Source organism: Phyllobates terribilis, unplaced genomic scaffold, assembly GCF_046119375.1.
Source record: "Phyllobates terribilis strain yellow unplaced genomic scaffold, ASM4611937v1 Scaffold_74__1_contigs__length_7073193, whole genome shotgun sequence".
Lineage (NCBI taxonomy): Eukaryota > Metazoa > Chordata > Amphibia > Anura > Dendrobatidae > Phyllobates > Phyllobates terribilis.
The window spans coordinates 4,353,711-4,379,019 of NW_027362834.1; the positions used below are offsets into that span (position 1 = coordinate 4,353,711).

Genomic DNA, 25,309 nt, shown 5'->3' on the forward strand with positions numbered 1-25,309 from the left:
GACATGCTGTCAACCTCTAGATCCCTCACATGCCTGCACTTTTCGGCTTGCTGCTGCTGCAATCCACGCGTTTTAGATCTGCATAACTCCACCTCTTTTAGCACAGTACCCTCAACCCCCGGCTGTTCCCACCCGCCTCAACACCGTTGGAAGGGAGGAGAACCAATTAAGGCGGGGGGGGGGGGTGGAACGAGCAGCTGTCTACCCTTAGCAGGAGGGTTGCTGATTAATTACCTCTCCTGCTGCTGCTGCTGCTGGCTGTCCAGCAGCAGACTGAAGGTGGCTGCTGCTGTGCGCAGGTATATAAAGGCTCAGAGCCTATTATGACACGCGCAGCCAGCGTTCCATTGCCACATTCCGTCTACTGCAGGCGGGATACCTGGATGGCTGAATGTCACTGAGAAGCTCACAGAGACCGCCATAAGCAACAGTTTAAAAGAATGCCACAGACTAATCAACCAAACTTTTTGGGTTGGTTTCTCTTTTATAGTCTGCAGGCATTAAATGAAAGAAGTCAGTGTTCCAGCAGAGGGAGACAACGTTTCAGAAAAGGCATTGTAGCAAACCAAAAAAGAAATTTTAAGCGCAGCAGAGTAACCAGCTCACATACCTGTTAGCTCAGGTGAGTTTAAAAGGCTGCTGTTGATAACAAGGGCATTTGCTAAATAGATGGTGTGTGTGCAACAATATACTGAAAGGTCAATTATATTGTGCAGCTTATCTCACCACCTGTAGTTATTTAGGTGAAAGCTCCAAAATGCTTGCCTAATATGTCTGTTTATCCAAAAGGAAGTATAGAGGGAGAGCTAGATAGATAGCATTGCATTACATTACATTACATGGCAATGCAATGCACAGTTGCTGAAGTTGAACCAAAATGAGCTTGTCATCTGGCTTCTGCAACTTTTAACATGAAAAATCCAATGAGGAGAAGAAAAGCAAAGCCAAAGAGTCCATCCCAAAATCCGACAAACAAGCAAAATGAACAAAAAGCATTGAATTCAATTCTTTCTGATTTTAGAAACTGCATTAAAGAAGGGGTGCACCGGTCCTGGAGATACTGCACTACCAGGTCAATGCGTGGAGTGGACAGAGCAAGCTCTTTTTCCATCTCCCTGTTCTAAAAATCCATTTAATATATGGTCCCCAGATAGGGGACGTATCAGATATTAAACTGATAAGAACAGATACTACACTTGATCTTAGCCAAAAGGCCGAGAAGCGATAACCAGAATTGGTTTCCGACTACGGTGCCACCCAAGGATTCTGAAAAGTCCATTTGTGGAGATGGCCACCTGGACTCCCGTTAAGAAGACATGCTGTCAACCTCTAGATCCCTCACATGCCTGCACTTTTCGGCTTGCTGCTGCTGCAATCCACGCGTTTTAGATCTGCATAACTCCACCTCTTTTAGCACAGTACCCTCAACCCCCGGCTGTTCCCACCCGCCTCAACACCGTTGGAAGGGAGGAGAACCAATTAAGGCGGGGGGGGGGGTGGAACGAGCAGCTGTCTACCCTTAGCAGGAGGGTTGCTGATTAAATACCTCTCCTGCTGCTGCTGCTGCTGGCTGTCCAGCAGCAGACTGAAGGTGGCTGCTGCTGTGCGCAGGTATATAAAGGCTCAGAGCCTATTATGACACGCGCAGCCAGCGTTCCATTGCCACATTCCGTCTACTGCAGGCGGGATACCTGGATGGCTGAATGTCACTGAGAAGCTCACAGAGACCGCCATAAGCAACAGTTTAAAAGAATGCCACAGACTAATCAACCAAACTTTTTGGGTTGGTTTCTCTTTTATAGTCTGCAGGCATTAAATGAAAGAAGTCAGTGTTCCAGCAGAGGGAGACAACGTTTCAGAAAAGGCATTGTAGCAAACCAAAAAAGAAATTTTAAGCGCAGCAGAGTAACCAGCTCACATACCTGTTAGCTCAGGTGAGTTTAAAAGGCTGCTGTTGATAACAAGGGCATTTGCTAAATAGATGGTGTGTGTGCAACAATATACTGAAAGGTCAATTATATTGTGCAGCTTATCTCACCACCTGTAGTTATTTAGGTGAAAGCTCCAAAATGCTTGCCTAATATGTCTGTTTATCCAAAAGGAAGTATAGAGGGAGAGCTAGATAGATAGCATTGCATTACATTACATTACATGGCAATGCAATGCACAGTTGCTGAAGTTGAACCAAAATGAGCTTGTCATCTGGCTTCTGCAACTTTTAACATGAAAAATCCAATGAGGAGAAGAAAAGCAAAGCCAAAGAGTCCATCCCAAAATCCGACAAACAAGCAAAATGAACAAAAAGCATTGAATTCAATTCTTTCTGATTTTAGAAACTGCATTAAAGAAGGGGTGCACCGGTCCTGGAGATACTGCAATACCAGGTCAATGCGTGGAGTGGACAGAGCAAGCTCTTTTTCCATCTCCCTGTTCTAAAAATCCATTTAATATATGGTCCCCAGATAGGGGACGTATCAGATATTAAACTGATAAGAACAGATACTACACTTGATCTTAGCCAAAAGGCCGAGAAGCGATAACCAGAATTGGTTTCCGACTACGGTGCCACCCAAGGATTCTGAAAAGTCCATTTGTGGAGATGGCCACCTGGACTCCCGTTAAGAAGACATGCTGTCAACCTCTAGATCCCTCACATGCCTGCACTTTTCGGCTTGCTGCTGCTGCAATCCACGCGTTTTAGATCTGCATAACTCCACCTCTTTTAGCACAGTACCCTCAACCCCCGGCTGTTCCCACCCGCCTCAACACCGTTGGAAGGGAGGAGAACCAATTAAGGCGGGGGGGGGGGTGGAACGAGCAGCTGTCTACCCTTAGCAGGAGGGTTGCTGATTAATTACCTCTCCTGCTGCTGCTGCTGCTGGCTGTCCAGCAGCAGACTGAAGGTGGCTGCTGCTGTGCGCAGGTATATAAAGGCTCAGAGCCTATTATGACACGCGCAGCCAGCGTTCCATTGCCACATTCCGTCTACTGCAGGCGGGATACCTGGATGGCTGAATGTCACTGAGAAGCTCACAGAGACCGCCATAAGCAACAGTTTAAAAGAATGCCACAGACTAATCAACCAAACTTTTTGGGTTGGTTTCTCTTTTATAGTCTGCAGGCATTAAATGAAAGAAGTCAGTGTTCCAGCAGAGGGAGACAACGATTTCAGAAAAGGCATTGTAGCAAACCAAAAAAGAAATTTTAAGCGCAGCAGAGTAACCAGCTCACATACCTGTTAGCTCAGGTGAGTTTAAAAGGCTGCTGTTGATAACAAGGGCATTTGCTAAATAGATGGTGTGTGTGCAACAATATACTGAAAGGTCAATTATATTGTGCAGCTTATCTCACCACCTGTAGTTATTTAGGTGAAAGCTCCAAAATGCTTGCCTAATATGTCTGTTTATCCAAAAGGAAGTATAGAGGGAGAGCTAGATAGATAGCATTGCATTACATTACATTACATGGCAATGCAATGCACAGTTGCTGAAGTTGAACCAAAATGAGCTTGTCATCTGGCTTCTGCAACTTTTAACATGAAAAATCCAATGAGGAGAAGAAAAGCAAAGCCAAAGAGTCCATCCCAAAATCCGACAAACAAGCAAAATGTACAAAAAGCATTGAATTCAATTCTTTCTGATTTTAGAAACTGCATTAAAGAAGGGGTGCACCGGTCCTGGAGATACTGCAATACCAGGTCAATGCGTGGAGTGGACAGAGCAAGCTCTTTTTCCATCTCCCTGTTCTAAAAATCCATTTAATATATGGTCCCCAGATAGGGGACGTATCAGATATTAAACTGATAAGAACAGATACTACACTTGATCTTAGCCAAAAGGCCGAGAAGCGATAACCAGAATTGGTTTCCGACTACGGTGCCACCCAAGGATTCTGAAAAGTCCATTTGTGGAGATGGCCACCTGGACTCCCGTTAAGAAGACATGCTGTCAACCTCTAGATCCCTCACATGCCTGCACTTTTCGGCTTGCTGCTGCTGCAATCCACGCGTTTTAGATCTGCATAACTCCACCTCTTTTAGCACAGTACCCTCAACCCCCGGCTGTTCCCACCCGCCTCAACACCGTTGGAAGGGAGGAGAACTAATTAAGGCGGGGGGGTGGTGGAACGAGCAGCTGTCTACCCTTAGCAGGAGGGTTGCTGATTAATTACCTCTCCTGCTGCTGGCTGTCCAGCAGCAGACTGAAGGTGGCTGCTGCTGTGCGCAGGTATATAAAGGCTCAGAGCCTATTATGACACGCGCAGCCAGCGTTCCATTGCCACATTCCGTCTACTGCAGGCGGGATACCTGGATGGCTGAATGTCACTGAGAAGCTCACAGAGACCACCATAAACAACAGTTTAAAAGAATGCCACAGACTAATCAACCAAACTTTTTGGGTTGGTTTCTCTTTTATAGTCTGCAGGCATTAAATGAAAGAAGTCAGTGTTCCAGCAAAGGGAGACAACGTTTCAGAAAAGGCATTGTAGCAAACCAAAAAAGAAATTTTAAGCGCAGCAGAGTAACCAGCTCACATACCTGTTAGCTCAGGTGAGTTTAAAAGGCTGCTGTTGATAACAAGGGCATTTGCTAAATAGATGGTGTGTGTGCAACAATATACTGAAAGGTCAATTATATTGTGCAGCTTATCTCACCACCTGTAGTTATTTAGGTGAAAGCTCCAAAATGCTTGCCTAATATGTCTGTTTATCCAAAAGGAAGTATAGAGGGAGAGCTAGATAGATAGCATTGCATTACATTACATTACATGGCAATGCAATGCACAGTTGCTGAAGTTGAACCAAAATGAGCTTGTCATCTGGCTTCTGCAACTTTAACATGAAAAATCCAATGAGGAGAAGAAAAGCAAAGCCAAAGAGTCCATCCCAAAATCCGACAAACAAGCAAAATGAACAAAAAGCATTGAATTCAATTCTTTCTGATTTTAGAAACTGCATTAAAGAAGGGGTGCACCGGTCCTGGAGATACTGCAATACCAGGTCAATGCGTGGAGTGGACAGAGCAAGCTCTTTTTCCATCTCCCTGTTCTAAAAATCCATTTAATATATGGTCCCCAGATAGGGGACGTATCAGATATTAAACTGATAAGAACAGATACTACACTTGATCTTAGCCAAAAGGCCGAGAAGCGATAACCAGAATTGGTTTCCGACTACGGTGCCACCCAAGGATTCTGAAAAGTCCATTTGTGGAGATGGCCACCTGGACTCCCGTTAAGAAGACATGCTGTCAACCTCTAGACCCCTCACATGCCTGCACTTTTCGGCTTGCTGCTGCTGCAATCCACGCGTTTTAGATCTGCATAACTCCACCTCTTTTAGCACAGTACCCTCAACCCCCGGCTGTTCCCACCCGCCTCAACACCGTTGGAAGGGAGGAGAACTAATTAAGGCGGGGGGGTGGTGGAACGAGCAGCTGTCTACCCTTAGCAGGAGGGTTGCTGATTAATTACCTCTCCTGCTGCTGGCTGTCCAGCAGCAGACTGAAGGTGGCTGCTGCTGTGCGCAGGTATATAAAGGCTCAGAGCCTATTATGACACGCGCAGCCAGCGTTCCATTGCCACATTCCGTCTACTGCAGGCGGGATACCTGGATGGCTGAATGTCACTGAGAAGCTCACAGAGACCGCCATAAGCAACAGTTTAAAAGAATGCCACAGACTAATCAACCAAACTTTTTGGGTTGGTTTCTCTTTTATAGTCTGCAGGCATTAAATGAAAGAAGTCAGTGTTCCAGCAGAGGGAGACAACGTTTCAGAAAAGGCATTGTAGCAAACCAAAAAAGAAATTTTAAGCGCAGCAGAGTAACCAGCTCACATACCTGTTAGCTCAGGTGAGTTTAAAAGGCTGCTGTTGATAACAAGGGCATTTGCTAAATAGATGGTGTGTGTGCAACAATATACTGAAAGGTCAATTATATTGTGCAGCTTATCTCACCACCTGTAGTTATTTAGGTGAAAGCTCCAAAATGCTTGCCTAATATGTCTGTTTATCCAAAAGGAAGTATAGAGGGAGAGCTAGATAGATAGCATTGCATTACATTACATTACATGGCAATGCAATGCACAGTTGCTGAAGTTGAACCAAAATGAGCTTGTCATCTGACTTCTGCAACTTTTAACATGAAAAATCCAATGAGGAGAAGAAAAGCAAAGCCAAAGAGTCCATCCCAAAATCCGACAAACAAGCAAAATGAACAAAAAGCATTGAATTCAATTCTTTCTGATTTTAGAAACTGCATTAAAGAAGGGGTGCACCGGTCCTGGAGATACTGCAATACCAGGTCAATGCGTGAAGTGGACAGAGCAAGCTCTTTTTCCATCTCCCTGTTCTAAAAATCCATTTAATATATGGTCCCCAGATAGGGGACGTATCAGATATTAAACTGATAAGAACAGATACTACACTTGATCTTAGCCAAAAGGCCGAGAAGCGATAACCAGAATTGGTTTCCGACTATGGTGCCACCCAAGGATTCTGAAAAGTCCATTTGTGGAGATGGCCACCTGGACTCCCGTTAAGAAGACATGCTGTCAACCTCTAGATCCCTCACATGCCTGCACTTTTCGGCTTGCTGCTGCTGCAATCCACGCGTTTTAGATCTGCATAACTCCACCTCTTTTAGCACAGTACCCTCAACCCCCGGCTGTTCCCACCCGCCTCAACACCGTTGGAAGGGAGGAGAACCAATTAAGGCGGGGGGGGGGGGTGGAACGAGCAGCTGTCTACCCTTAGCAGGAGGGTTGCTGATTAATTACCTCTCCTGCTGCTGCTGCTGCTGGCTGTCCAGCAGCAGACTGAAGGTGGCTGCTGCTGTGCGCAGGTATATAAAGGCTCAGAGCCTATTATGACACGCGCAGCCAGCGTTCCATTGCCACATTCCGTCTACTGCAGGCGGGATACCTGGATGGCTGAATGTCACTGAGAAGCTCACAGAGACCGCCATAAGCAACAGTTTAAAAGAATGCCACAGACTAATCAACCAAACTTTTTGGGTTGGTTTCTCTTTTATAGTCTGCAGGCATTAAATGAAAGAAGTCAGTGTTCCAGCAGAGGGAGACAACGTTTCAGAAAAGGCATTGTAGCAAACCAAAAAAGAAATTTTAAGCGCAGCAGAGTAACCAGCTCACATACCTGTTAGCTCAGGTGAGTTTAAAAGGCTGCTGTTGATAACAAGGGCATTTGCTAAATAGATGGTGTGTGTGCAACAATATACTGAAAGGTCAATTATATTGTGCAGCTTATCTCACCACCTGTAGTTATTTAGGTGAAAGCTCCAAAATGCTTGCCTAATATGTCTGTTTATCCAAAAGGAAGTATAGAGGGAGAGCTAGATAGATAGCATTGCATTACATTACATTACATGGCAATGCAATGCACAGTTGCTGAAGTTGAACCAAAATGAGCTTGTCATCTGGCTTCTGCAACTTTTAACATGAAAAATCCAATGAGGAGAAGAAAAGCAAAGCCAAAGAGTCCATCCCAAAATCCGACAAACAAGCAAAATGAACAAAAAGCATTGAATTCAATTCTTTCTGATTTTAGAAACTGCATTAAAGAAGGGGTGCACCGGTCCTGGAGATATTGCAATACCAGGTCAATGCGTGGAGTGGACAGAGCAAGCTCTTTTTCCATCTCCCTGTTCTAAAAATCCATTTAATATATGGTCCCCAGATAGGGGACGTATCAGATATTAAACTGATAAGAACAGATACTACACTTGATCTTAGCCAAAAGGCCGAGAAGCGATAACCAGAATTGGTTTCCGACTACGGTGCCACCCAAGGATTCTGAAAAGTCCATTTGTGGAGATGGCCACCTGGACTCCCGTTAAGAAGACATGCTGTCAACCTCTAGATCCCTCACATGCCTGCACTTTTCGGCTTGCTGCTGCTGCAATCCACGCGTTTTAGATCTGCATAACTCCACCACTTTTAGCACAGTACCCTCAACCCCCGGCTGTTCCCACCCGCCTCAACACCGTTGGAAGGGAGGAGAACCAATTAAGGCGGGGGGGGGGTGGAACGAGCAGCTGTCTACCCTTAGCAGGAGGGTTGCTGATTAATTACCTCTCCTGCTGCTGCTGCTGCTGGCTGTCCAGCAGCAGACTGAAGGTGGCTGCTGCTGTGCGCAGGTATATAAAGGCTCAGAGCCTATTATGACACGCGCAGCCAGCGTTCCATTGCCACATTCCGTCTACTGCAGGCGGGATACCTGGATGGCTGAATGTCACTGAGAAGCTCACAGAGACCGCCATAAGCAACAGTTTAAAAGAATGCCACAGACTAATCAACCAAACTTTTTGGGTTGGTTTCTCTTTTATAGTCTGCAGGCATTAAATGAAAGAAGTCAGTGTTCCAGCAGAGGGAGACAACGTTTCAGAAAAGGCATTGTAGCAAACCAAAAAAGAAATTTTAAGCGCAGCAGAGTAACCAGCTCACATACCTGTTAGCTCAGGTGAGTTTAAAAGGCTGCTGTTGATAACAAGGGCATTTGCTAAATAGATGGTGTGTGTGCAACAATATACTGAAAGGTCAATTATATTGTGCAGCTTATCTCACCACCTGTAGTTATTTAGGTGAAAGCTCCAAAATGCTTGCCTAATATGTCTGTTTATCCAAAAGGAAGTATAGAGGGAGAGCTAGATAGATAGCATTGCATTACATTACATTACATGGCAATGCAATGCACAGTTGCTGAAGTTGAACCAAAATGAGCTTGTCATCTGGCTTCTGCAACTTTTAACATGAAAAATCCAATGAGGAGAAGAAAAGCAAAGCCAAAGAGTCCATCCCAAAATCCGACAAACAAGCAAAATGAACAAAAAGCATTGAATTCAATTCTTTCTGATTTTAGAAACTGCATTAAAGAAGGGGTGCACCGGTCCTGGAGATACTGCAATACCAGGTCAATGCGTGGAGTGGACAGAGCAAGCTCTTTTTCCATCTCCCTGTTCTAAAAATCCATTTAATATATGGTCCCCAGATAGGGGACGTATCAGATATTAAACTGATAAGAACAGATACTACACTTGATCTTAGCCAAAAGGCCGAGAAGCGATAACCAGAATTGGTTTCCGACTACGGTGCCACCCAAGGATTCTGAAAAGTCCATTTGTGGAGATGGCCACCTGGACTCCCGTTAAGAAGACATGCTGTCAACCTCTAGATCCCTCACATGCCTGCACTTTTCGGCTTGCTGCTGCTGCAATCCACGCGTTTTAGATCTGCATAACTCCACCTCTTTTAGCACAGTACCCTCAACCCCCGGCTGTTCCCACCCGCCTCAACACCGTTGGAAGGGAGGAGAACCAATTAAGGCGGGGGGGGGGGTGGAACGAGCAGCTGTCTACCCTTAGCAGGAGGGTTGCTGATTAATTACCTCTCCTGCTGCTGCTGCTGCTGGCTGTCCAGCAGCAGACTGAAGGTGGCTGCTGCTGTGCGCAGGTATATAAAGGCTCAGAGCCTATTATGACACGCGCAGCCAGCGTTCCATTGCCACATTCCGTCTACTGCAGGCGGGATACCTGGATGGCTGAATGTCACTGAGAAGCTCACAGAGACCGCCATAAGCAACAGTTTAAAAGAATGCCACAGACTAATCAACCAAACTTTTTGGGTTGGTTTCTCTTTTATAGTCTGCAGGCATTAAATGAAAGAAGTCAGTGTTCCAGCAGAGGGAGACAACGTTTCAGAAAAGGCATTGTAGCAAACCAAAAAAGAAATTTTAAGCGCAGCAGAGTAACCAGCTCACATACCTGTTAGCTCAGGTGAGTTTAAAAGGCTGCTGTTGATAACAAGGGCATTTGCTAAATAGATGGTGTGTGTGCAACAATATACTGAAAGGTCAATTATATTGTGCAGCTTATCTCACCACCTGTAGTTATTTAGGTGAAAGCTCCAAAATGCTTGCCTAATATGTCTGTTTATCCAAAAGGAAGTATAGAGGGAGAGCTAGATAGATAGCATTGCATTACATTACATTACATGGCAATGCAATGCACAGTTGCTGAAGTTGAACCAAAATGAGCTTGTCATCTGGCTTCTGCAACTTTTAACATGAAAAATCCAATGAGGAGAAGAAAAGCAAAGCCAAAGAGTCCATCCCAAAATCCGACAAACAAGCAAAATGAACAAAAAGCATTGAATTCAATTCTTTCTGATTTTAGAAACTGCATTAAAGAAGGGGTGCACCGGTCCTGGAGATACTGTAATACCAGGTCAATGCGTGGAGTGGACAGAGCAAGCTCTTTTTCCATCTCCCTGTTCTAAAAATCCATTTAATATATGGTCCCCAGATAGGGGACGTATCAGATATTAAACTGATAAGAACAGATACTACACTTGATCTTAGCCAAAAGGCCGAGAAGCGATAACCAGAATTGGTTTCCGACTACGGTGCCACCCAAGGATTCTGAAAAGTCCATTTGTGGAGATGGCCACCTGGACTCCCGTTAAGAAGACATGCTGTCAACCTCTAGATCCCTCACATGCCTGCACTTTTCGGCTTGCTGCTGCTGCAATCCACGCGTTTTAGATCTGCATAACTCCACCTCTTTTAGCACAGTACCCTCAACCCCCGGCTGTTCCCACCCGCCTCAACACCGTTGGAAGGGAGGAGAACCAATTAAGGCGGGGGGGGGGGTGGAACGAGCAGCTGTCTACCCTTAGCAGGAGGGTTGCTGATTAATTACCTCTCCTGCTGCTGCTGCTGCTGGCTGTCCAGCAGCAGACTGAAGGTGGCTGCTGCTGTGTGCAGGTATATAAAGGCTCAGAGCCTATTATGACACGCGCAGCCAGCGTTCCATTGCCACATTCCGTCTACTGCAGGCGGGATACCTGGATGGCTGAATGTCACTGAGAAGCACACAGAGACCGCCATAAGCAACAGTTTAAAAGAATGCCACCGACTAATCAACCAAACTTTTTGGGTTGGTTTCTCTTTTATAGTCTGCAGGCATTAAATGAAAGAAGTCAGTGTTCCAGCAGAGGGAGACAACGTTTCAGAAAAGGCATTGTAGCAAACCAAAAAAGAAATTTTAAGCGCAGCAGAGTAACCAGCTCACATACCTGTTAGCTCAGGTGAGTTTAAAAGGCTGCTGTTGATAACAAGGGCATTTGCTAAATAGATGGTGTGTGTGCAACAATATACTGAAAGGTCAATTATATTGTGCAGCTTATCTCACCACCTGTAGTTATTTAGGTGAAAGCTCCAAAATGCTTGCCTAATATGTCTGTTTATCCAAAAGGAAGTATAGAGGGAGAGCTAGATAGATAGCATTGCATTACATTACATTACATGGCAATGCAATGCACAGTTGCTGAAGTTGAACCAAAATGAGCTTGTCATCTGGCTTCTGCAACTTTTAACATGAAAAATCCAATGAGGAGAAGAAAAGCAAAGCCAAAGAGTCCATCCCAAAATCCGACAAACAAGCAAAATGAACAAAAAGCATTGAATTCAATTCTTTCTGATTTTAGAAACTGCATTAAAGAAGGGGTGCACCGGTCCTGGAGATACTGCAATACCAGGTCAATGCGTGGAGTGGACAGAGCAAGCTCTTTTTCCATCTCCCTGTTCTAAAAATCCATTTAATATATGGTCCCCAGATAGGGGACGTATCAGATATTAAACTGATAAGAACAGATACTACACTTGATCTTAGCCAAAAGGCCGAGAAGCGATAACCAGAATTGGTTTCCGACTACGGTGCCACCCAAGGATTCTGAAAAGTCCATTTGTGGAGATGGCCACCTGGACTCCCGTTAAGAAGACATGCTGTCAACCTCTAGATCCCTCACATGCCTGCACTTTTCGGCTTGCTGCTGCTGCAATCCACGCGTTTTAGATCTGCATAACTCCACCTCTTTTAGCACAGTACCCTCAACCCCCGGCTGTTCCCACCCGCCTCAACACCGTTGGAAGGGAGGAGAACCAATTAAGGCGGGGGGGGGGGGGTGGAACGAGCAGCTGTCTACCCTTAGCAGGAGGGTTGCTGATTAATTACCTCTCCTGCTGCTGCTGCTGCTGGCTGTCCAGCAGCAGACTGAAGGTGGCTGCTGCTGTGCGCAGGTATATAAAGGCTCAGAGCCTATTATGACACGCGCAGCCAGCGTTCCATTGCCACATTCCGTCTACTGCAGGCGGGATACCTGGATGGCTGAATGTCACTGAGAAGCTCACAGAGACCGCCATAAGCAACAGTTTAAAAGAATGCCACAGACTAATCAACCAAACTTTTTGGGTTGGTTTCTCTTTTATAGTCTGCAGGCATTAAATGAAAGAAGTCAGTGTTCCAGCAGAGGGAGACAACGTTTCAGAAAAGGCATTGTAGCAAACCAAAAAAGAAATTTTAAGCGCAGCAGAGTAACCAGCTCACATACCTGTTAGCTCAGGTGAGTTTAAAAGGCTGCTGTTGATAACAAGGGCATTTGCTAAATAGATGGTGTGTGTGCAACAATATACTGAAAGGTCAATTATATTGTGCAGCTTATCTCACCACCTGTAGTTATTTAGGTGAAAGCTCCAAAATGCTTGCCTAATATGTCTGTTTATCCAAAAGGAAGTATAGGGGGAGAGCTAGATAGATAGCATTGCATTACATTACATTACATGGCAATGCAATGCACAGTTGCTGAAGTTGAACCAAAATGAGCTTGTCATCTGGCTTCTGCAACTTTTAACATGAAAAATCCAATGAGGAGAAGAAAAGCAAAGCCAAAGAGTCCATCCCAAAATCCGACAAACAAGCAAAATGAACAAAAAGCATTGAATTCAATTCTTTCTGATTTTAGAAACTGCATTAAAGAAGGGGTGCACCGGTCCTGGAGATACTGCAATACCAGGTCAATGTGTGGAGTGGACAGAGCAAGCTCTTTTTCCATCTCCCTGTTCTAAAAATCCATTTAATATATGGTCCCCAGATAGGGGACGTATCAGATATTAAACTGATAAGAACAGATACTACACTTGATCTTAGCCAAAAGGCCGAGAAGCGATAACCAGAATTGGTTTCCGACTACGGTGCCACCCAAGGATTCTGAAAAGTCCATTTGTGGAGATGGCCACCTGGACTCCCGTTAAGAAGACATGCTGTCAACCTCTAGATCCCTCACATGCCTGCACTTTTCGGCTTGCTGCTGCTGCAATCCACGCGTTTTAGATCTGCATAACTCCACCTCTTTTAGCACAGTACCCTCAACCCCCGGCTGTTCCCACCCGCCTCAACACCGTTGGAAGGGAGGAGAACCAATTAAGGCGGGGGGGGGGGTGGAACGAGCAGCTGTCTACCCTTAGCAGGAGGGTTGCTGATTAATTACCTCTCCTGCTGCTGCTGCTGCTGGCTGTCCAGCAGCAGACTGAAGGTGGCTGCTGCTGTGCGCAGGTATATAAAGGCTCAGAGCCTATTATGACACGCGCAGCCAGCGTTCCATTGCCACATTCCGTCTACTGCAGGCGGGATACCTGGATGGCTGAATGTCACTGAGAAGCTCACAGAGACCGCCATAAGCAACAGTTTAAAAGAATGCCACAGACTAATCAACCAAACTTTTTGGGTTGGTTTCTCTTTTATAGTCTGCAGGCATTAAATGAAAGAAGTCAGTGTTCCAGCAGAGGGAGACAACGTTTCAGAAAAGGCATTGTAGCAAACCAAAAAAGAAATTTTAAGCGCAGCAGAGTAACCAGCTCACATACCTGTTAGCTCAGGTGAGTTTAAAAGGCTGCTGTTGATAACAAGGGCATTTGCTAAATAGATGGTGTGTGTGCAACAATATACTGAAAGGTCAATTATATTGTGCAGCTTATCTCACCACCTGTAGTTATTTAGGTGAAAGCTCCAAAATGCTTGCCTAATATGTCTGTTTATCCAAAAGGAAGTATAGAGGGAGAGCTAGATAGATAGCATTGCATTACATTACATTACATGGCAATGCAATGCACAGTTGCTGAAGTTGAACCAAAATGAGCTTGTCATCTGGCTTCTGCAACTTTTAACATGAAAAATCCAATGAGGAGAAGAAAAGCAAAGCCAAAGAGTCCATCCCAAAATCCGACAAACAAGCAAAATGAACAAAAAGCATTGAATTCAATTCTTTCTGATTTTAGAAACTGCATTAAAGAAGGGGTGCACCGGTCCTGGAGATACTGCAATACCAGGTCAATGCGTGGAGTGGACAGAGCAAGCTCTTTTTCCATCTCCCTGTTCTAAAAATCCATTTAATATATGGTCCCCAGATAGGGGACGTATCAGATATTAAACTGATAAGAACAGATACTACACTTGATCTTAGCCAAAAGGCCGAGAAGCGATAACCAGAATTGGTTTCCGACTACGGTGCCACCCAAGGATTCTGAAAAGTCCATTTGTGGAGATGGCCACCTGGACTCCCGTTAAGAAGACATGCTGTCAACCTCTAGATCCCTCACATGCCTGCACTTTTCGGCTTGCTGCTGCTGCAATCCACGCGTTTTAGATCTGCATAACTCCACCTCTTTTAGCACAGTACCCTCAACCCCCGGCTGTTCCCACCCGCCTCAACACCGTTGGAAGGGAGGAGAACCAATTAAGGCGGGGGGGGGGGTGGAACGAGCAGCTGTCTACCCTTAGCAGGAGGGTTGCTGATTAATTACCTCTCCTGCTGCTGCTGCTGCTGGCTGTCCAGCAGCAGACTGAAGGTGGCTGCTGCTGTGCGCAGGTATATAAAGGCTCAGAGCCTATTATGACACGCGCAGCCAGCGTTCCATTGCCACATTCCGTCTACTGCAGGCGGGATACCTGGATGGCTGAATGTCACTGAGAAGCTCACAGAGACCGCCATAAGCAACAGTTTAAAAGAATGCCACAGACTAATCAACCAAACTTTTTGGGTTGGTTTCTCTTTTATAGTCTGCAGGCATTAAATGAAAGAAGTCAGTGTTCCAGCAGAGGGAGACAACGTTTCAGAAAAGGCATTGTAGCAAACCAAAAAAGAAATTTTAAGCGCAGCAGAGTAACCAGCTCACATACTTGTTAGCTCAGGTGAGTTTAAAAGGCTGCTGTTGATAACAAGGGCATTTGCTAAATAGATGGTGTGTGTGCAACAATATACTGAAAGGTCAATTATATTGTGCAGCTTATCTCACCACCTGTAGTTATTTAGGTGAAAGCTCCAAAATGCTTGCCTAATATGTCTGTTTATCCAAAAGGAAGTATAGAGGGAGAGCTAGATAGATAGCATTGCATTACATTACATTACATGGCAATGCAATGCACAGTTGCTGAAGTTGAACCAAAATGAGCTTGTCATCTGGCTTCTGCAACTTTTAACATGAAAAATCCAATGAGGAGAAGAAAAGCAAAGCCAAAGAGTCCATCCCAAAATCCGACAAACAACCAAAATGAACAAAAAGCATTGAATTCAATTCTTTCTGATTTTAGAAACTGCATTAAAGAAGGGGTGCACCGGTCCTGGAGATACTGCAATACCAGGTCAATGCGTGGAGTGGACAGAGCAAGCTCTTTTTCCATCTCCCTGTTCTAAAAATCCATTTAATATATGGTCCCCAGATAGGGGACGTATCAGATATTAAACTGATAAGAACAGATACTACACTTGATCTTAGCCAAAAGGCCGAGAAGCGATAACCAGAATTGGTTTCCGACTACGGTGCCACCCAAGGATTCTGAAAAGTCCATTTGTGGAGATGGCCACCTGGACTCCCGTTAAGAAGACATGCTGTCAACCTCTAGATCCCTCACATGCCTGCACTTTTCGGCTTGCTGCTGCTGCAATCCACGCGTTTTAGATCTGCATAACTCCACCTCTTTTAGCACAGTACCCTCAACCCCCGGCTGTTCCCACCCGCCTCAACACCGTTGGAAGGGAGGAGAACCAATTAAGGCGGGGGGGGGGGTGGAACGAGCAGCTGTCTACCCTTAGCAGGAGGGTTGCTGATTAATTACCTCTCCTGCTGCTGCTGCTGCTGGCTGTCCAGCAGCAGACTGAAGGTGGCTGCTGCTGTGCGCAGGTATATAAAGGCTCAGAGCCTATTATGACACGCGCAGCCAGCGTTCCATTGCCACATTCCGTCTACTGCAGGCGGGATACCTGGATGGCTGAATGTCACTGAGAAGCTCACAGAGACCGCCATAAGCAACAGTTTAAAAGAATGCCACAGACTAATCAACCAAACTTTTTGGGTTGGTTTCTCTTTTATAGTCTGCAGGCATTAAATGAAAGAAGTCAGTGTTCCAGCAGAGGGAGACAACGTTTCAGAAAAGGCATTGTAGCAAACCAAAAAAGAAATTTTAAGCGCAGCAGAGTAACCAGCTCACATACCTGTTAGCTCAGGTGAGTTTAAAAGGCTGCTGTTGATAACAAGGGCATTTGCTAAATAGATGGTGTGTGTGCAACAATATACTGAAAGGTCAATTATATTGTGCAGCTTATCTCACCACCTGTAGTTATTTAGGTGAAAGCTCCAAAATGCTTGCCTAATATGTCTGTTTATCCAAAAGGAAGTATAGAGGGAGAGCTAGATAGATAGCATTGCATTACATTACATTACATGGCAATGCAATGCACAGTTGCTGAAGTTGAACCAAAATGAGCTTGTCATCTGGCTTCTGCAACTTTTAACATGAAAAATCCAATGAGGAGAAGAAAAGCAAAGCCAAAGAGTCCATCCCAAAATCCGACAAACAAGCAAAATGAACAAAAAGCATTGAATTCAATTCTTTCTGATTTTAGAAACTGCATTAAAGAAGGGGTGCACCGGTCCTGGAGATACTGCAATACCAGGTCAATGCGTGGAGTGGACAGAGCAAGCTCTTTTTCCATCTCCCTGTTCTAAAAATCCATTTAATATATGGTCCCCAGATAGGGGACGTATCAGATATTAAACTGATAAGAACAGATACTACACTTGATCTTAGCCAAAAGGCCGAGAAGCGATAACCAGAATTGGTTTCCGACTACGGTGCCACCCAAGGATTCTGAAAAGTCCATTTGTGGAGATGGCCACCTGGACTCCCGTTAAGAAGACATGCTGTCAACCTCTAGATCCCTCACATGCCTGCACTTTTCGGCTTGCTGCTGCTGCAATCCACGCGTTTTAGATCTGCATAACTCCACCTCTTTTAGCACAGTACCCTCAACCCCCGGCTGTTCCCACCCGCCTCAACACCGTTGGAAGGGAGGAGAACCAATTAAGGCGGGGGGGGGGGGTGTGGAACGAGCAGCTGTCTACCCTTAGCAGGAGGGTTGCTGATTAATTACCTCTCCTGCTGCTGCTGCTGCTGGCTGTCCAGCAGCAGACTGAAGGTGGCTGCTGCTGTGCGCAGGTATATAAAGGCTCAGAGCCTATTATGACACGCGCAGCCAGCGTTCCATTGCCACATTCCGTCTACTGCAGGCGGGATACCTGGATGGCTGAATGTCACTGAGAAGCTCACAGAGACCGCCATAAGCAACAGTTTAAAAGAATGCCACAGACTAATCAACCAAACTTTTTGGGTTGGTTTCTCTTTTATAGTCTGCAGGCATTAAATGAAAGAAGTCAGTGTTCCAGCAGAGGGAGACAACGTTTCAGAAAAGGCATTGTAGCAAACCAAAAAAGAAATTTTAAGCGCAGCAGAGTAACCAGCTCACATACCTGTTAGCTCAGGTGAGTTTAAAAGGCTGCTGTTGATAACAAGGGCATTTGCTAAATAGATGGTGTGTGTGCAACAATATACTGAAAGGTCAATTATATTGTGCAGCTTATCTCACCACCTGTAGTTATTTAGGTGAAAGCTCCAAAATGCTTGCCTAATATGTCTGTTTATCCAAAAGGAAGTATAGAGGGAGAGCTAGATAGATAGCATTGCATTACATTACATTACATGGCAATGCAATGCACAGTTGCTGAAGTTGAACCAAAATGAGCTTGTCATCTGGCTTCTGCAACTTTTAACATGAAAAATCCAATGAGGAGAAGAAAAGCAAAGCCAAAGAGTCCATCCCAAAATCCGACAAACAAGCAAAATGAACAAAAAGCATTGAATTCAATTCTTTCTGATTTTAGAAACTGCATTAAAGAAGGGGTGCACCGGTCCTGGAGATACTGCAATACCAGGTCAATGCGTGGAGTGGACAGAGCAAGCTCTTTTTCCATCTCCCTGTTCTAAAAATCCATTTAATATATGGTCCCCAGATAGGGGACGTATCAGATATTAAACTGATAAGAACAGATACTACACTTGATCTTAGCCAAAAGGCCGAGAAGCGATAACCAGAATTGGTTTCCGACTACGGTGCCACCCAAGGATTCTGAAAAGTCCATTTGTGGAGATGGCCACCTGGACTCCCGTTAAGAAGACATGCTGTCAACCTCTAGATCCCTCACATGCCTGCACTTTTCGGCTTGCTGCTGCTGCAATCCACGCGTTTTAGATCTGCATAACTCCACCTCTTTTAGCACAGTACCCTCAACCCCCGGCTGTTCCCACCCGCCTCAACACCGTTGGAAGGGAGGAGAACCAATTAAGGCGGGGGGGGGGGTGGAACGAGCAGCTGTCTACCCTTAGCAGGAGGGTTGCTGATTAATTACCTCTACTGCTGCTGCTGCTGCTGGCTGTCCAGCAGCAGACTGAAGGTGGCTGCTGCTGTGCGCAGGTATATAAAGGCTCAGAGCCTATTATGACACGCGCAGCCAGCGTTCCATTGCCACATTCCGTCTACTGCAGGCGGGATACCTGGATGGCTGAATGTCACTGAGAAGCTCACAGAGACCGCCATAAGCAACAGTTTAAAAGAATGCCACAGACTAATCAACCAAACTTTTTGGGTTGGTTTCTCTTTTATAGTCTGCAGGCATTAAATGAAAGAAGTCAGTGTTCCAGCAGAGGGAGACAACGTTTCAGAAAAGGCATTGTAGCAAACCAAAAAAGAAATTTTAAGCGCAGCAGAGTAACCAGCTCACATACCTGTTAGCTCAGGTGAGTTTAAAAGGCTGCTGTTGATAACAAGGGCATTTGCTAAATAGATGGTGTGTGTGCAACAATATACTGAAAGGTCAATTATATTGTGCAGCTTATCTCACCACCTGTAGTTATTTAGGTGAAAGCTCCAAAATGCTTGCCTAATATGTCTGTTTATCCAAAAGGAAGTATAGAGGGAGAGCTAGATAGATAGCATTGCATTACATTACATTACATGGCAATGCAATGCACAGTTGCTGAAGTTGAACCAAAATGAGCTTGTCATCTGGCTTCTGCAACTTTTAACATGAAAAATCCAATGAGGAGAAGAAAAGCAAAGCCAAAGAGTCCATCCCAAAATCCGACAAACAAGCAAAATGAACAAAAAGCATTGAATTCAATTCTTTCTGATTTTAGAAACTGCATTAAAGAAGGGGTGCACCGGTCCTGGAGATACTGCAATACCAGGTCAATGCGTGGAGTGGACAGAGCAAGCTCTTTTTCCATCTCCCTGTTCTAAAAATCCATTTAATATATGGTCCCCAGATAGGGGACGTATCAGATACTAAACTGATAAGAACAGATACTACACTTGATCTTAGCCAAAAGGCCGAGAAGCGATAACCAGAATTGGTTTCCGACTACGGTGCCACCCAAGGATTCTGAAAAGTCCATTTGTGGAGATGGCCACCTGGACTCCCGTTAAGAAGACATGCTGTCAACCTCTAGATCCCTCACATGCCTGCACTTTTCGGCTTGCTGCTGCTGCAATCCACGCGTTTTAGATCTGCATAACTCCACCTCTTTTAGCACAGTACCCTCAACCCCCGGCTGTTCCCACCCGCCTCAACACCGTTGGAAGGGAGGAGAACCAATTAAGGCGGGGGGGGGGGTGGAACGAGCAGCTGTCTACCCTTAGCAGGAGGGTTGCTGATTAATTACCTCTCCTGCTGCTGCTGCTGGCTGTCCAGCAGCAGACTGAAGGTGGCTGCTGCTGTGCGCAGGTATATAAGGGCTCAGAGCCTATTATGACACGCGCAGCCAGCGTTCCATTGCCACATTCCGTCTACTGCAGGCGGGATACCTGGATGGCTGAATGTCACTGAGAAGCTCACAGAGACCGCCATAAGCAACAGTTTAAAAGAATGCCACAGACTAATCAACCAAACTTTTTGGGTTGGTTTCTCTTTTATAGTCTGCAGGCATTAAATGAAAGAAGTCAGTGTTCCAGCAGAGGGAGACAACGTTTCAGAAAAGGCATTGTAGCAAACCAAAAAAGAAATTTTAAGCGCAGCAGAGTAACCAGCTCACATACCTGTTAGCTCAGGTGAGTTTAAAAGGCTGCTGTTGATAACAAGGGCATTTGCTAAATAGATGGTGTGTGTGCAACAATATACTGAAAGGTCAATTATATTGTGCAGCTTATCTCACCACCTGTAGTTATTTAGGTGAAAGCTCCAAAATGCTTGCCTAATATGTCTGTTTATCCAAAAGGAAGTATAGAGGGAGAGCTAGATAGATAGCATTGCATTACATTACATTACATGGCAATGCAATGCACAGTTGCTGAAGTTGAACCAAAATGAGCTTGTCATCTGGCTTCTGCAACTTTTAACATGAAAAATCCAATGAGGAGAAGAAAAGCAAAGCCAAAGAGTCCATCCCAAAATACGACAAACAAGCAAAATGAACAAAAAGCATTGAATTCAATTCTTTCTGATTTTAGAAACTGCATTAAAGAAGGGGTGCACCGGTCCTGGAGATACTGCAATACCAGGTCAATGCGTGGAGTGGACAGAGCAAGCTCTTTTTCCATCTCCCTGTTCTAAAAATCCATTTAATATATGGTCCCCAGATAAGGGACGTATCAGATATTAAACTGATAAGAACAGATACTACACTTGATCTTAGCCAAAAGGCCGAGAAGCGATAACCAGAATTGGTTTCCGACTACGGTGCCACCCAAGGATTCTGAAAAGTCCATTTGTGGAGATGGCCACCTGGACTCCCGTTAAGAAGACATGCTGTCAACCTCTAGATCCCTCACATGCCTGCACTTTTCGGCTTGCTGCTGCTGCAATCCACGCGTTTTAGATCTGCATAACTCCACCTCTTTTAGCACAGTACCCTCAACCCCCGGCTGTTCCCACCCGCCTCAACACCGTTGGAAGGGAGGAGAACCAATTAAGGTGGGGGGGGGGGTGGAACGAGCAGCTGTCTACCCTTAGCAGGAGGGTTGCTGATTAATTACCTCTCCTGCTGCTGCTGCTGCTGGCTGTCCAGCAGCAGACTGAAGGTGGCTGCTGCTGTGCGCAGGTATATAAAGGCTCAGAGCCTATTGTGACACGCGCAGCCAGCGTTCCATTGCCACATTCCGTCTACTGCAGGCGGGATACCTGGATGGCTGAATGTCACTGAGAAGCTCACAGAGACCGCCATAAGCAACAGTTTAAAAGAATGCCACAGACTAATCAACCAAACTTTTTGGGTTGGTTTCTCTTTTATAGTCTGCAGGCATTAAATGAAAGAAGTCAGTGTTCCAGCAGAGGGAGACAACGTTTCAGAAAAGGCATTGTAGCAAACCAAAAAAGAAATTTTAAGCGCAGCAGAGTAACCAGCTCACATACCTGTTAGCTCAGGTGAGTTTAAAAGGCTGCTGTTGATAACAAGGGCATTTGCTAAATAGATGGTGTGTGTGCAACAATATATTGAAAGGTCAATTATATTGTGCAGCTTATCTCACCACCTGTAGTTATTTAGGTGAAAGCTCCAAAATGCTTGCCTAATATGTCTGTTTATCCAAAAGGAAGTATAGAGGGAGAGCTAGATAGATAGCATTGCATTACATTACATTACATGGCAATGCAATGCACAGTTGCTGAAGTTGAACCAAAATGAGCTTGTCATCTGGCTTCTGCAACTTTTAACATGAAAAATCCAATGAGGAGAAGAAAAGCAAAGCCAAAGAGTCCATCCCAAAATCCGACAAACAAGCAAAATGAACAAAAAGCATTGAATTCAATTCTTTCTGATTTTAGAAACTGCATTAAAGAAGGGGTGCACCGGTCCTGGAGATACTGCAATACCAGGTCAATGCGTGGAGTGGACAGAGCAAGCTCTTTTTCCATCTCCCTGTTCTAAAAATCCATTTAATATATGGTCCCCAGATAGGGGACGTATCAGATATTAAACTGATAAGAACAGATACTACACTTGATCTTAGCCAAAAGGCCGAGAAGCGATAACCAGAATTGGTTTCCGACTACGGTGCCACCCAAGGATTCTGAAAAGTCCATTTGTGGAGATGGCCACCTGGACTCCCGTTAAGAAGACATGCTGTCAACCTCTAGATCCCTCACATGCCTGCACTTTTCGGCTTGCTGCTGCTGCAATCCACGCGTTTTAGATCTGCATAACTCCACCTCTTTTAGCACAGTACCCTCAACCCCCGGCTGTTCCCACCCGCCTCAACACCGTTGGAAGGGAGGAGAACCAATTAAGGCGGGGGGGGGGGGGGGGTGGAACGAGCAGCTGTCTACCCTTAGCAGGAGGGTTGCTGATTAATTACCTCTCCTGCTGCTGCTGCTGCTGGCTGTCCAGCAGCAGACTGAAGGTGGCTGCTGCTGTGCGCAGGTATATAAAGGCTCAGAGCCTATTATGACACGCGCAGCCAGCGTTCCATTGCCACATTCCGTCTACTGCAGGCGGGATACCTGGATGGCTGAATGTCACTGAGAAGCTCACAGAGACCGCCATAAGCAACAGTTTAAAAGAATGCCACAGACTAATCAACCAAACTTTTTGGGTTGGTTTCTCTTTTATAGTCTGCAGGCATTAAATGAAAGAAGTCAGTGTTCCAGCAGAGGGAGACAACGTTTCAGAAAAGGCATTGTAGCAAACCAAAAAAGAAATTTTAAGCGCAGCAGAGTAACCAGCTCACATACCTGTTAGCTCAGGTGAGTTTAAAAGGCTGCTGTTGATAACAAGGGCATTTGCTAAATAGATGGTGTGTGTGCAACAATATACTGAAAGGTCAATTATATTGTGCAGCTTATCTCACCACCTGTAGTTATTTAGGTGAAAGCTCCAAAATGCTTGCCTAATATGTCTGTTTATCCAAAAGGAAGTATAGAGGGAGAGCTAGATAGATAGCATTGCATTACATTACATTACATGGCAATGCAATGCACAGTTGCTGAAGTTGAACCAAAATGAGCTTGTCATCTGGCTTCTGCAACTTTTAACATGAAAAATCCAATGAGGAGAAGAAAAGCAAAGCCAAAGAGTCCATCCCAAAATCCGACAAACAAGCAAAATGAACAAAAAGCATTGAATTCAATTCTTTCTGATTTTAGAAACTGCATTAAAGAAGGGGTGCACCGGTCCTGGAGATACTGCAATACCAGGTCAATGCGTGGAGTGGACAGAGCAAGCTCTTTTTCCATCTCCCTGTTCTAAAAATCCATTTAATATATGGTCCCCAGATAGGGGACGTATCAGATATTAAACTGATAAGAACAGATACTACACTTGATCTTAGCCAAAAGGCCGAGAAGCGATAACCAGAATTGGTTTCCGACTACGGTGCCACCCAAGGATTCTGAAAAGTCCATTTGTGGAGATGGCCACCTGGACTCCCGTTAAGAAGACATGCTGTCAACCTCTAGATCCCTCACATGCCTGCACTTTTCGGCTTGCTGCTGCTGCAATCCACGCGTTTTAGATCTGCATAACTCCACCTCTTTTAGCACAGTACCCTCAACCCCCGGCTGTTCCCACCCGCCTCAACACCGTTGGAAGGGAGGAGAACCAATTAAGGCGGGGGGGGGGGTGGAACGAGCAGCTGTCTACCCTTAGCAGGAGGGTTGCTGATTAATTACCTCTCCTGCTGCTGCTGCTGCTGGCTGTCCAGCAGCAGACTGAAGGTGGCTGCTGCTGTGCGCAGGTATATAAAGGCTCAGAGCCTATTATGACACGCGCAGCCAGCGTTCCATTGCCACATTCCGTCTACTGCAGGCGGGATACCTGGATGGCTGAATGTCACTGAGAAGCTCACAGAGACCGCCATAAGCAACAGTTTAAAAGAATGCCACAGACTAATCAACCAAACTTTTTGGGTTGGTTTCTCTTTTATAGTCTGCAGGCATTAAATGAAAGAAGTCAGTGTTCCAGCAGAGGGAGACAACGTTTCAGAAAAGGCATTGTAGCAAACCAAAAAAGAAATTTTAAGCGCAGCAGAGTAACCAGCTCACATACCTGTTAGCTCAGGTGAGTTTAAAAGGCTGCTGTTGATAACAAGGGCATTTGCTAAATAGATGGTGTGTGTGCAACAATATACTGAAAGGTCAATTATATTGTGCAGCTTATCTCACCACCTGTAGTTATTTAGGTGAAAGCTCCAAAATGCTTGCCTAATATGTCTGTTTATCCAAAAGGAAGTATAGAGGGAGAGCTAGATAGATAGCATTGCATTACATTACATTACATGGCAATGCAATGCACAGTTGCTGAAGTTGAACCAAAATGAGCTTGTCATCTGGCTTCTGCAACTTTTAACATGAAAAATCCAATGAGGAGAAGAAAAGCAAAGCCAAAGAGTCCATCCCAAAATCCGACAAACAAGCAAAATGAACAAAAAGCATTGAATTCAATTCTTTCTGATTTTAGAAACTGCATTAAAGAAGGGGTGCACCGGTCCTGGAGATACTGCAATACCAGGTCAATGCGTGGAGTGGACAGAGCAAGCTCTTTTTCCATCTCCCTGTTCTAAAAATCCATTTAATATATGGTCCCCAGATAGGGGACGTATCAGATATTAAACTGATAAGAACAGATACTACACTTGATCTTAGCCAAAAGGCCGAGAAGCGATAACCAGAATTGGTTTCCGACTACGGTGCCACCCAAGGATTCTGAAAAGTCCATTTGTGGAGATGGCCACCTGGACTCCCGTTAAGAAGACATGCTGTCAACCTCTAGATCCCTCACATGCCTGCACTTTTCGGCTTGCTGCTGCTGCAATCCACGCGTTTTAGATCTGCATAACTCCACCTCTTTTAGCACAGTACCCTCAACCCCCGGCTGTTCCCACCCGCCTCAACACCGTTGGAAGGGAGGAGAACCAATTAAGGCGGGGGGGGGTGGAACGAGCAGCTGTCTACCCTTAGCAGGAGGGTTGCTGATTAATTACCTCTCCTGCTGCTGCTGCTGCTGGCTGTCCAGCAGCAGACTGAAGGTGGCTGCTGCTGTGCTCAGGTATATAAAGGCTCAGAGCCTATTATGACACGCGCAGCCAGCGTTCCATTGCCACATTCCGTCTACTGCAGGCGGGATACCTGGATGGCTGAATGTC

General features: G+C 45.3%; 19 non-coding genes across 19 annotated transcripts; all 19 read right to left on the reverse strand.

Moving 5' to 3' along the window:
• Positions 1-1,035: 1,035 nt before the first annotated feature.
• LOC141195899 (U2 spliceosomal RNA) lies at positions 1,036-1,226 on the reverse strand. The gene has a single exon (XR_012268470.1). It is a non-coding gene; the product is annotated as a U2 spliceosomal RNA (small nuclear RNA).
• Positions 1,227-2,347: 1,121 nt separating this feature from the next.
• On the reverse strand, positions 2,348-2,538 carry LOC141195580 (U2 spliceosomal RNA). Its single transcript, XR_012268163.1, has one exon. It is a non-coding gene; the product is annotated as a U2 spliceosomal RNA (small nuclear RNA).
• Positions 2,539-3,660: 1,122 nt separating this feature from the next.
• On the reverse strand, positions 3,661-3,851 carry LOC141195582 (U2 spliceosomal RNA). Its single transcript, XR_012268165.1, has one exon. It is a non-coding gene; the product is annotated as a U2 spliceosomal RNA (small nuclear RNA).
• A 1,110-nt stretch (positions 3,852-4,961) lies between these two features.
• LOC141195583 (U2 spliceosomal RNA) lies at positions 4,962-5,152 on the reverse strand. The gene has a single exon (XR_012268166.1). It is a non-coding gene; the product is annotated as a U2 spliceosomal RNA (small nuclear RNA).
• Positions 5,153-6,263: 1,111 nt separating this feature from the next.
• LOC141195897 (U2 spliceosomal RNA) lies at positions 6,264-6,454 on the reverse strand. Its single transcript, XR_012268468.1, has one exon. It is a non-coding gene; the product is annotated as a U2 spliceosomal RNA (small nuclear RNA).
• Positions 6,455-7,576: 1,122 nt separating this feature from the next.
• Positions 7,577-7,767, reverse strand: LOC141195725 (U2 spliceosomal RNA). The gene has a single exon (XR_012268303.1). It is a non-coding gene; the product is annotated as a U2 spliceosomal RNA (small nuclear RNA).
• A 1,120-nt stretch (positions 7,768-8,887) lies between these two features.
• LOC141195584 (U2 spliceosomal RNA) lies at positions 8,888-9,078 on the reverse strand. Its single transcript, XR_012268167.1, has one exon. It is a non-coding gene; the product is annotated as a U2 spliceosomal RNA (small nuclear RNA).
• Positions 9,079-10,199: 1,121 nt separating this feature from the next.
• Positions 10,200-10,390, reverse strand: LOC141195789 (U2 spliceosomal RNA). Its single transcript, XR_012268366.1, has one exon. It is a non-coding gene; the product is annotated as a U2 spliceosomal RNA (small nuclear RNA).
• A 1,121-nt stretch (positions 10,391-11,511) lies between these two features.
• Positions 11,512-11,702, reverse strand: LOC141195585 (U2 spliceosomal RNA). Its single transcript, XR_012268168.1, has one exon. It is a non-coding gene; the product is annotated as a U2 spliceosomal RNA (small nuclear RNA).
• A 1,123-nt stretch (positions 11,703-12,825) lies between these two features.
• LOC141195959 (U2 spliceosomal RNA) lies at positions 12,826-13,016 on the reverse strand. Its single transcript, XR_012268530.1, has one exon. It is a non-coding gene; the product is annotated as a U2 spliceosomal RNA (small nuclear RNA).
• Positions 13,017-14,137: 1,121 nt separating this feature from the next.
• Positions 14,138-14,328, reverse strand: LOC141195586 (U2 spliceosomal RNA). Its single transcript, XR_012268169.1, has one exon. It is a non-coding gene; the product is annotated as a U2 spliceosomal RNA (small nuclear RNA).
• A 1,121-nt stretch (positions 14,329-15,449) lies between these two features.
• Positions 15,450-15,640, reverse strand: LOC141195588 (U2 spliceosomal RNA). Its single transcript, XR_012268171.1, has one exon. It is a non-coding gene; the product is annotated as a U2 spliceosomal RNA (small nuclear RNA).
• A 1,121-nt stretch (positions 15,641-16,761) lies between these two features.
• LOC141195589 (U2 spliceosomal RNA) lies at positions 16,762-16,952 on the reverse strand. The gene has a single exon (XR_012268172.1). It is a non-coding gene; the product is annotated as a U2 spliceosomal RNA (small nuclear RNA).
• A 1,124-nt stretch (positions 16,953-18,076) lies between these two features.
• LOC141195590 (U2 spliceosomal RNA) lies at positions 18,077-18,267 on the reverse strand. The gene has a single exon (XR_012268173.1). It is a non-coding gene; the product is annotated as a U2 spliceosomal RNA (small nuclear RNA).
• Positions 18,268-19,388: 1,121 nt separating this feature from the next.
• Positions 19,389-19,579, reverse strand: LOC141196096 (U2 spliceosomal RNA). Its single transcript, XR_012268662.1, has one exon. It is a non-coding gene; the product is annotated as a U2 spliceosomal RNA (small nuclear RNA).
• Positions 19,580-20,697: 1,118 nt separating this feature from the next.
• LOC141195891 (U2 spliceosomal RNA) lies at positions 20,698-20,888 on the reverse strand. The gene has a single exon (XR_012268462.1). It is a non-coding gene; the product is annotated as a U2 spliceosomal RNA (small nuclear RNA).
• A 1,121-nt stretch (positions 20,889-22,009) lies between these two features.
• On the reverse strand, positions 22,010-22,200 carry LOC141195591 (U2 spliceosomal RNA). Its single transcript, XR_012268174.1, has one exon. It is a non-coding gene; the product is annotated as a U2 spliceosomal RNA (small nuclear RNA).
• A 1,126-nt stretch (positions 22,201-23,326) lies between these two features.
• Positions 23,327-23,517, reverse strand: LOC141195592 (U2 spliceosomal RNA). The gene has a single exon (XR_012268175.1). It is a non-coding gene; the product is annotated as a U2 spliceosomal RNA (small nuclear RNA).
• A 1,121-nt stretch (positions 23,518-24,638) lies between these two features.
• Positions 24,639-24,829, reverse strand: LOC141195594 (U2 spliceosomal RNA). The gene has a single exon (XR_012268177.1). It is a non-coding gene; the product is annotated as a U2 spliceosomal RNA (small nuclear RNA).
• Between the last annotated feature and the right edge of the window lie 480 nt (positions 24,830-25,309).